Source organism: Schistocerca cancellata, chromosome 9 (assembly GCF_023864275.1).
Source record: "Schistocerca cancellata isolate TAMUIC-IGC-003103 chromosome 9, iqSchCanc2.1, whole genome shotgun sequence".
Taxonomy (NCBI): Eukaryota; Metazoa; Arthropoda; class Insecta; order Orthoptera; family Acrididae; genus Schistocerca; species Schistocerca cancellata.
In genome coordinates this window covers 18,133,051-18,144,176 of record NC_064634.1, presented here as the reverse complement: position 1 = coordinate 18,144,176, position 11,126 = coordinate 18,133,051, and the positions used below count along the sequence as shown (strand labels likewise).

The following is an 11,126-nucleotide window of genomic DNA, read 5'->3' as shown; positions in this document are numbered from 1 at the left end:
ATCTAGGTGGTGATGATTCCAAGCTCGGATGCAAAGAGGCCTAGGTTTTATCCTGCTGTATTCAAAAGTTTTGTAGATGCGCTTCACAAACCGTTCTTAAAGATCAAACCTTTCAAAGTTAGCACAATAGTGATGTAAAAAAAAAAATCAGCACTCCGAATTTAAGTTACACTTCTTTTAATTACTTTCATTGCTATGTCACGTGACACACAAACATCACTTCACAATACAAAACATACTTGAAAACATCTTCCTCACAGTCACTGTTTTATAAGCTGACTACATTGTGCGTCTTTCCAACATAACGTCCAATCTTGACTTTTTCAAAGTCCGACTCTCTAACAACTTAACAACTCACTAATAATAGCTTACGCGCCCAAAAATCAGAGTTACAAGTACATCAAAGATCATAGTGACAAAAGAAAGAATACACATAAGAATAATATCATTGCAATATCAACATATCGATGTATCACAAATGAAATCAAATCTGAATGTTGTCCCAGAAATATGTTAACTACTTTACAGAAACACAGTTAAATATTGCTGCTATCGAGAGGTGCAAGTGAGATACCATAATGGTTACGTAATTCAAGTACCATTACAACCTGTTGGTAGTCGTGTTTGCTGTTGTTGTGGTCTTCAGTCCTGAGACTGGTTTGATGCAGCTCTCCATGCTACCCTATCCTGTGCAAGTTTCTTCATCTCTCAGTACCTACTGCAACCTACATCCTTCTGAATCTGCTTAGTGTATTCATCTCTTGGTCTCCCTCTACTATTTTTACCATCCACGCTGCCCTCCAATGCTAAATTTGTGATCCCTTGATGCCTCAGAACATGTCCTACTAACTGGTCCCTTCTTCTCGTCAAGTTGTGCTACAAACTCCTCTTCTCCCCAATTCTATTCAATACCTCCTCATTAGTTATGTGGTCTACTCATCATTCATCTTCAGCATTCTTCTGTAGTACCACAAATCGAAAGCTTCTAATCTCTTCCTGTCCAAACTATTTATCGTCCATGTTTCACTTCCATACATGGCTACACTCCATACAAATACTTTCAGAAACGACTTCCTGACACTTAAATCTATACTCGATGGTATCAAATTTCTCTTCTGCAGAAACGCTTTCCTTGCCATTGCCAGTCTACATTATATATCTTCTCTACTACGACCATCATCAGTTATTTTGCTCCCCAAATAGCAAAACTCCTTTACTACTTTAGGTGTCTCATTTCCTAATTCCCTCAGCATCACCCGACTTAATTCGACTACATTCCATTGTCCACGTTTTGCTTTTGTTGATGTTCATCTTATATCCTCCTTTCAAGACAATGTCCATTCCGTTCAACTGCTCTTCCAAGTCCTTTGCTGTCTCTGACAGAATTACAATGTCATCGGCGTACCTCAAAGCTATTATTTCTTCTCCATGGATTTTAATACCTACTTCGAATTTTTCTTTTGTTTCCTTTACTGCTTGATCAATATACAGATTGAATAACATTGGGTAGAGGCTACAACCCTGTTTCACTCCCTTCCCAACCACTGCTTCCCTTTCATATCCCTTGACTCTTATAACTGCCATCTGGTTTCTGTACAAATTGTAAATAGCCTTTCGCTCCCTGTATTTTACCTCTGCCACCTTTGGAATTTGTAACAGATTATTCCAGTCAACATTGTCAAAAGCTTTCTCTAAGTCTACAAATGCTAGAAGCGTAGGTTTACCTTTCCTTAATCTTTGTTCTAAGATAAGTCGTAAGGTCAGCATTGCCTCACGTGTTCCAATATTTCTACGGAATCCAAACTGATCTTCCCTGAGGTCGGCTTCTACCAATTTTTCCATTCGTTTGTAAAGAATCCGTGTTAGTATTTTGCAGCTGTGACTTATTAAACTGATAGTTCGATAATTTTCACATCTGTCAACACCTGCTATCTTTGGGATTTGAATTATTATATTCTTCTTGAAGTCTGAGGGTATTTCGCCTGCCTCATACATCTTGCTCACCAGATGATAGAGTTTTGTCAGGACTGGCTCTCCCAAGGCCGTCAGTAGTTCTAATGGAATGTTGTCTACTCCCAGAGCCTTGTTTCAGCTCAGGTCTTTCAGTGCTCTGTCAAACTCTTCACGCAGTATCGTATTTCCCATTTCATCTTCATCTACATTCTCTTCCATTTCTATAATATTGTCCTCAAGTACATCGCCCTTGTATAGACCCTCTATATACTCCGTCCACCTTTCTGCTTTCCCTTCTTTGCTAAGAACTGCGTTTCCATCTGAGCTCTTGATATTCATACAAGTGGTTCTCATTTCTCCAAAGGTCTCTTTAATTTTCCTGTAGGCAGTATGTATCTTACCCCTAGTGAGATAAGCCTCTACATCCTTACATTTGTCCTCTAGCCATCCCTGCTTAGCTATTTTGCACTTCCCGTCGATCTCATTTTTGAGACGTTTGTATTCCTTTTTGCCTGCTTCATTTACTGCATTTTTATATTTTCTCCTTTCATCAATTAAATTCAATATTCCTTCTGTTACCCAAGGATTTCTACTAGCCCTCATCTTTTTACCTACTTGATCCTCTGCTGCCTTCACTACTTCATCCCTCAGAGCTACCCATTCTTCTTCTACTGTACTTTTTTCCCCCACTGCTGCTAATTGTTCCCTTATGGTCTCCCTGAAACTCTGTACAACCTCTGGTTTAGTCAGTTTATCCAGTCCCATCTCCTTAAATTCCCACCTTTTTGCAGTTTCTTCTATTTTAATCTGCAGTTCATAAGCAATAGATTGTTGTCAGAATCCACATCTGCCCCTGGAAATGTCTTACAATTAAAAACCTGGTTCCTAAATCTCTGTCTGACCATTATATAATCTATCTGATACCTTTTAGTATCTCCAGGATTCTTCCATGTATACAACCTTCTTTTATGATTCTTGAACCAAGTGTTAGCTATGATTAAGTTATGCTCTGTGCAAAATTCTACCAGACGGCTTCCTCTTTCATTTCTTAGCCCCAATCCATATTCGTCTACTATGTTTCCTTCTTTCCCTTTTCCTACACTCGAATACCATTCACCCATGACTGTTAAATTATGTCTCCCTTCACTATCTGAATAATTTCTTTTGCTCATCATACATTTCATCAATTTCTTCATCATCTGCAGAGCTAGTTGGCATATAAACTTGTACTACTGTAGTAGGCGTGGTCTTCGTGTTTGTCTTGGCCACAATAATGCGTTCACTATGCTGTTTGTAGTAGCTTACCTGCACGTCTCTTTTTTATTCATTATTAAACCTACTCCTGCATTACCTCTATTTGATTTTGTATTTATAACCCTGTATTCATCTGACCAAAAGTCTTGTTCCTCCTGCCACCGAACTTCACTAATTCCCACTATATCTAACTTTAACCTATCCATTTCCCTTTTTAAATTTTCTAACCTATCTGCCCGATTAAGGGATCTGACATTCCACGCTCCGATCTGTAGGACGCCAGTTTTCTTTCTCCTGATAACAACGTCGTCTTGAGTAGTACCCCTCCCCCCCCCCCCCCCGGAGATCTGAATGGGGGACTATTCTACCTCCGGAATATTTTACCCAAGAGGACACCATCATCATTTAACCATACAGTAAAGCTGCATGCTCTCGGGAAAAATTACGGCTGTAGTTTCCCCATGCTTTCAGCCGTTCGCAGTACCAGAACAGCAAGGCCGTTTTGATTATTGTTACAAGGCCAAATCAGTCAATCATCCAGACTGTTGCCCCTGCAACTACTGAAAAGGCTGCTGCCCCTCTTCAGGAACCACACGTTTGTCTGGCCTCTCAACAGATACCCCTCCGTTGTGGTTGTACCTACGGTACGGCCATCTGTATCGCTGAGGCACGCAAGCCTCCCCACCAATAGCAAGGTCCATGGTTCATGGGGGGGGGGTATTCATGTTTCAACGTCTAAAAGATGACGTCTATTCAAATTTCACGCCAGTTTCGTAAGACAGGCGCAAGTAACGCCTCTATGAGGATCCAAATCACATTTGCTTTAAATACACACCATAACGGTCGTGGACTTTAGTTACCTTTGAGCTTTGACGTGGTGAGATGATTTTAGTCAAGAATTCCGTTAAAGCGATAAAGACGCCGTTATCAACATCTGACTGAGTTTGAACGATGTCTTGTAGCAGGGCTACGAGAAGCTTGATGGTCCTTCTGCGATACTGCAGGAAGACTTGGCAGGAAAGTAGTCACTGCACACGATTGCTGGCTGCGGTGGGCACCCGACGCTACGGTCGCAGGAAGACCCAGACTCCGGACGGCCACGTGGCACTGCCGAAAGAGAAGACCATCGTGTTCGGCGTGTGGCACTGGCGCATCGCACTGCATCTGCAGCAGCAGTCTGAGCAGTTGCTGGAGCCACTATGGCACAACGAACTCTTCCAAATGCTGTAGGTTACTTCAAGGACAGATCCGAGCCAGGCGGCTCGTAGCGTGCATTCCGCTGACCCCAAACCACCGCTATTCACGACTTCGGTGGTGTCAACCGAGAGCTCATTTGAGGGCGAGGTGGAGGTGTGTTGTGGTTCCTGATGAGAGCTGGTTCTCAGTGCCAGTTATGGCCGAGAGTTGGTTAGAAGGAGGCCAGACGAGGATCTGCGACCAACCTGGCCAGCCTATCTGTGTGCCAGACACACTAGGCCGAACCAGAACATGGTTTTCGAGTTGATACACGAAATAAAATTCAATGTACGGGCGTTGTAACGACGACATCACATTATCATGCACGCATGTATAGAGACGTAACAGAGATTCATAAACACCATAATAATTTTAACGCAAAAGAGTATGTTTTGAAATCAGATAAAATGTGGATGTCGACTTTGCGCCAACAGAATGACAATCGATTAGTTTTAATCGAGAATGATGACACCATCCCGAAATGGTCAACTCAGTCGGCATCGCGTGACGTATGGTGGCGCTCTTTATGCGCTCTATAAAGGCGGGAGGCCCTCAAGTCTTAGCGGCTGCAGCCATTTTACGTCGGAAAATGTCTCCTGCAGTTGGAAACGAAATGTCAGAATGTAGTTTCATGCATCGACCAAGGCCTCTCAGCCCACAACTGATAAGACCTCGGCCGTCAAAGTCTACATCGTACGAGCGAACACCCTGTTCAAGCATCAGAAAATTGCAGTTCGATTACGTCTTGACAGACAGACATTCCGAAATCTGTAAGGTGCACAGAAGAGCAGATATAGACTCAGATCACAATATAGTAATTATGAACAGTAAACTGAAGTTTAAGAGAATCGTATGGAAGAATAAGTGTAGAAAGAAGGGCAGTACTGAAGTTCTCAGAAGGGATGAGATGCGTCTGAAATTCGCTAAAGATGTGGGTGCTGCGATGAGGAATAACACAAAACGCAGTTCGATTGAAGAGTAGTGGACGTTTCTGAAACGAGTAATCATATATGTTGGAAAGATAAACATAGCTACAAGGAAGGTAACTTTCAAGAAGCCTTTGGTAACAGAAGAAACACTTCAGCCAATCGACGAAAGAAGGAAGTGCAAAGATGTTCAGCCAAAGACAGGAGCACACCCAGGTAAATCACTTAGGAATGAAATATCTAGGCAGAGCATGGATTTCAAGGCGAAATGGCTCCAGGAAATATGAGAATAAATCGAAAAAGATTTGAACATCGGAATGTTAGACTCAGCATATGCAGAAGTCAAAACAACCTGCAGAAAAATTAAAAGCAAGGGCAACAACATTAAGAGTGCAAAAGGAAGAGTGGGATTAAAATTCAGGGGGAAAGAATATGAGTCATAAGATCCGCAGATGCAATTGCTATACTTAGTGAGGGCGAACAAGAAGTACAGGATGAAGTGAACAGAATGAACAGTCTAATGATTATAGAACATGGATTGAGCGTAAACTGAGGACAGACAAATGTAATGAGCAGTAGCAGAAACGAGAATAGCGAGAAACATAACATCAGAATCGATGATTACGAAGCAGATGAAGTTAATAAATTTCCCTAAAAAATTCATGTTGAATGAAACAAGGAAGACATAAAAAGCAGACTACCACAGCTAAGAAGGACATTCCAGCCCAAAAGAAGTCTACTAGAATCAAACATGTCATAACCTGAGGAAGAAATTTCTATGAATCTACTGTTGGAAAAGAGCATTGTATGGTAATAAATCATGAACCGTGGGAAAACTTGATCAGAATAGAATCAAAGCGACTAAGATGTGATGCCACAGAGCTATGTTGAAAATCTGGTGGACCAATAAGGTAAGCAATGAGGAGGTTCTCCACTGAATCAGCGAAGAAATGAACATATGGAAAACTGACAAGAAGAAGGAACAGGTTGATAGGATATATGTTAAGGCAACAGGGAATAACTTCGATGGTACTAGAGGGAGATTTAGAGGGTAACAGTTTTAGAGAACGACAGAGATTGGAATACATTAACAAATGATTGAGGACTTAGGGATCAAGTGTTCCTCTGAGATGAAGAGGTTGGTACAGCAGAGGAATTCAAAGTGGGCAGCATCAAACTAGTGATATGACTGATGGGACAAAAAATATGTTTACATCACATAATTTTTGACTGAACTGATCCCACTCGATTAAGTCCTATACCAAAATTAGCTGTAGTGGCCTTTCAAAAGCAAATGAGATACTCTGTAGTTGCACTGTTGTACAACCTTTGATTCCACAAAAGTCTCACAGCCGCACATCTTTATCTCTGTACCTGACAATGGCGTAACAGCTGAGAACCGGCTTGTAAAGTAAATACTGAGGAATATTGTGCTAGTGCCATTTGTTTTTCGTCCATATTGTATAAAACATTCTATTAATAACCGACAGAACACTCATTAAATCAATGGCTATTTTAAAACAATTAGCTATGCTAGTTGGAAGGTTTCTGCTAGGAATTAATTTGTATAAAAATATTACTGACTGCAGTAGATTTTTAATGGTAATTTTGTAAAGAAAGTCCATATTGAAATATTCAGGAACGGTTACTTCTTTTTTTATTCTTAAAAATGCCAGCAGAACGTCTAGATGACTTATGAATAGATTAAATATTTCCTACAGTGGTTCGGCATTCATTTACTTTTATAGAAGACTTGTTATTGAATTTAACTTATGTCGTACAGGCTTCCATAAGTTGGTATATGAAAAGTCTCAATCCCTTCCAGCCCAACGGGGCTTAAAAAGTCTTGTCCTTTTTCTAGTATCATAACATAGTATGGAGTTGAATCATGCATTTGCGTCCAGTCTTGACATCCGAATCCCTCAGTTGTGTTACATGAGTCTGTTTGGCTGTGGTGCTTCGACGTCTCTGCCCACATACCACGGTAAAAAAAAAAGTTCAAATGGCTCTGAGCACTATGTGACTTAACATCTGAAGCCATCAGTCCCCTAGACTTAGAACTACTTAAACCTAACTAACCGAAGGACATCACACACATCCATGCTCGAGGCAGGATTCGAACCTGCGACTGTAGCAGTGGTGCAGTGCCAGACTGAGCTCCTAGAACCGCGCGGCCACTGCTGCCAGCTTTCAGACTGCACAACATAAAACTGTGTAAGATGGAGGAATAAGCACTTTGCAGTCAAGCAGCAGTAAGAGTGTTTCACTATTCTTCTGGCTGTGTTCAGTATCGCTATATTTGCATCCGTTACCAATATACTAGTATTAACAGCTAACATCGAAGATTTCGAAGGGCTTCACAATGTATTTGGTAAATCATTTATATAGTAAAAGAACACAAGTGGAACAAGTACTAAGACTAAAGTTGTGTCATTACTTGTTTCAAACATACATGAACTAAAATAGAGCTCATTATTTCAAATTAGTAATCACTCACTATTACCAAGTTCTTTATTTACATTTCAGAAATAGCAAACAACAACATGAAGCCTGCTGCAAGGATGATTATGGAACATTGCAATTATTCTTCAGTTTGTAACTAACACTATGATACATTTATTTGTGTTAATGTGGTCAATTTTTGTCTTAAGAAAATGTATCGAAATGATAAGTAAATGGACACCCTCGCTGCAAACAGGTGTTTATATAATTCATTGGGGACATGTTGAAAATGTGTGCCCCGACTGGGACTCGAACCCGGGATCGTCTGCTTACTTGGCAGACGCTCTATCCACCTGAGTCACTGAGGGCACAGCGGAAAGTGCGCCTGCAGGGACTGATCCCTTGTATACTCCCTGTGAGACCCACATTCCCAACATGTCCACACCACTACATTTGTAGTGCACCTAATAGATGTTTGCGCATCATACTCATTACTCGTGGCAGATTAATCTACCAGCAGGGAGCGTGCAAGGGATAAGTCCCTGCAGGCACACTGTCCTCTGTGTCCTCGGTGGCTCAGATGGATAGAGCATCTGCCATGTAAGCAGGCGATCCCAAGTTCGAGTCCTGGTCGGGGCACACATTTTCAACATGTCCCCAATGAATTATATAATGGCCTGGTTGCAGCGAGTGTGTCCATTTAATTATCATTTCATTCTAGCAAAACTGCATGGTCATTAACGGTAACTGTTCTTTTGGGAACAGATGCTACCATCATATATAGTTAAAATATGGCTTCCCAGCCATTGACCTACGTGTGCGAACGTACACGCTATGCCCGAATTCGTACGGGACTTGGTAGATTAATCTGCCATGAGTAATGAATATGATGGGCCAACATCTATTAGGCGCACTACAAATGTAGTGGTGTGGACATGTTGGGAATGTGGGTCTCACAGGGAGTATACAAGGGATCAGTCCCTGCAGGCACACTATCCTCTGTGCCCTCGGTGGCTCAGATGGATAGAGCGCCTGCCATGTAAGCAGGAGATCCCAGGTTCGAGTCCTGGTCAGGGCACACATTTTCATCATGTCCCCAATGAATTATATAAATGCCTGGTAGCAGCGAGGGTGTCCATTTAATTATCATTTCATTCTAGCAAAGCTGCATGGTCATTAACGGTAACTGTTCTTTCGGGAACAGATACTACCATCATACATAGTTAAAATGTATCGAGTAAGTCATTTATACAGGTCATGTACATAAGTGGACCCACTAAGGACCCTTGTGGAGTACTTATCTTTCTTGCTTAGAAGACACACTATCTAATGTTGTAATCATCATTAATTCAGAGTGAAGTCAGTGGTCATTACTATCACCAAGTTTCTTATTTATGTTTCAGATATGGCAAACAACAACATGTATCTTGCTGCAAGGATGAATATGGAAGGTTCGTATTATTCTTCAGTTTACAATCAATGACAAAGTCTATATTAAGAAACTGTGTTCGAGCACATGTGATCTGAAATAGCGTTCGCTATTTAGTTCAGATGGAAGTTAGTGTGGGTTCACCATTACGAAATTACTTATTTGTGTTTCAGCTATTGCAAACAACAATATGAAGACTACTGCAAAGATGACTATGGAAGGTTGGTAATATTCTTCACACTGTAATGAATACTTTAATATATTTCACTTTATTAATTCCAGCAGGGTTTATAATAAGACCTATATTGGTAAATTACTTATACAGGTCATAATCGTAAGTGGACCAAGTACTGAACCTTGTGGATCATCACATTTGCTTGCTTCAAGCACACATAATCTGAAATAGCTATCGTTATTTATTTTACACCTAAAATTTTACACCTAAATCAATGACCATACACTATTATCGAGTTTTCCATTAATGTTTCAGGAATGGCAAACAACTACATGAAACCTGCTGCAAGGATAAATACAAAAGGTTGATATCATTCTTCAGTTTGTAACTAACAAGGTTCAGTATTGTACTTCATTAATTTGCTAAGATTTAGGTTAAGAAAACATGTTGTTTAAGTCGTTTAATCACGTTATGAACGGAAGTGGACCATGTACTGAATCTTGTGGTAAATGTTTTTGCTTGCTTCGTGCACTCATGATCTGAAATAGCGCTTGTTATTTAGTTCTTGTTATAACTCGAGTAATTTAGGGACACTGAACATCTGTAGGGCATTGGGAACAGGTCTTAATGGAAAGAAAATTAGTAAATTCACTTTTCTTTTAGAAATGCTTTTCTCCCTATCGCTCCTCCACACTTTATAACCTCTCTATTTCAGCCATCGTCGATTAAACTGCTGTCCAAATATCGAAACACATCTACTACGTTTAGTTTCTCATTTTTAAACTAATTTCCATAACACTGCCTGATTTCATTTGACTAGGTTCTTCTACCCTTGTTTTATTTTTGTTGTCTTTCATCCCATAATCCGTTTTCAAGACGCTAATCACACTTTGCAAGTGATCATCCAGATCTTTTATTGTCTCTGACTAAATTCCATTCTCGCTGTCAGTCTTCAGCTTTAACTGATTAGGCCGGCCGCGGTGGTCTAGCGGTTCTGGTGCTGCAGTCCGGAACCGCGGGACTGCTACGGTCGCACATTCGAATCCTGCCTCGGGCATGGGTGTGTGTGATGTCCTTAGATTAGTTACGTTTAAGTAGTTCAAAGTTCTAGGGGACTTATGACCTAAGATGTTCAGTCCCATAGTGCTCAGAGCCATTTTAACTGATTAAAAATAAAAAATTGTTATTAAGGTAACCAAAGGTTATTTTTAGAAAATGTGTTGGGTTAGTTAGTTAGTTAGTTGGTTTGGTGTTCCATTGATCAATCGCACAGTATGGTAGCTGTTATGATGTGGAACATGTCAAGTGCACAAGAAATGCACATATGAAACAAGATTTTTTAGTATGTACATATTACAACACAGAGTTAAAGATTAATATTTCTGTTATTTAACCCATTGCCTTAAATGGCACAAAATGTATGTACTATATTTGTAAATTTATTTATCCCTATTCAAGAATTCATCTATGGTATAGAAGGAGTTGTCAAGGGGATATGATTTCAATTTTTTTGAAGCTGTTACTGCTGTCTGTCAGACATTTTCTTTCATCTGGTAATTTGTCGAAATTTTTTATAGAGCATATTTTATCCCTTTCTGTGCCAAAGGTAGGTTGAGTAAAAGATAGTATAAATCTTTCTTTTTTCTGGTATTATAATCATGAATGTCAGTGTTGTTGACGCACAGGATTAGCCGAGGGGTCTAAGGCGCTG

The 11,126-nt window shown here is 40.3% G+C and overlaps 1 non-coding gene across 1 annotated transcript; it reads left to right on the top strand.

Moving 5' to 3' along the window:
• Positions 1–8,814: 8,814 nt before the first annotated feature.
• Positions 8,815–8,889, top strand: Trnat-ugu (transfer RNA threonine (anticodon UGU)). The gene has a single exon. It is a non-coding gene; the product is annotated as a tRNA-Thr (tRNA).
• The last annotated feature ends 2,237 nt before the right edge of the window (positions 8,890–11,126 follow it).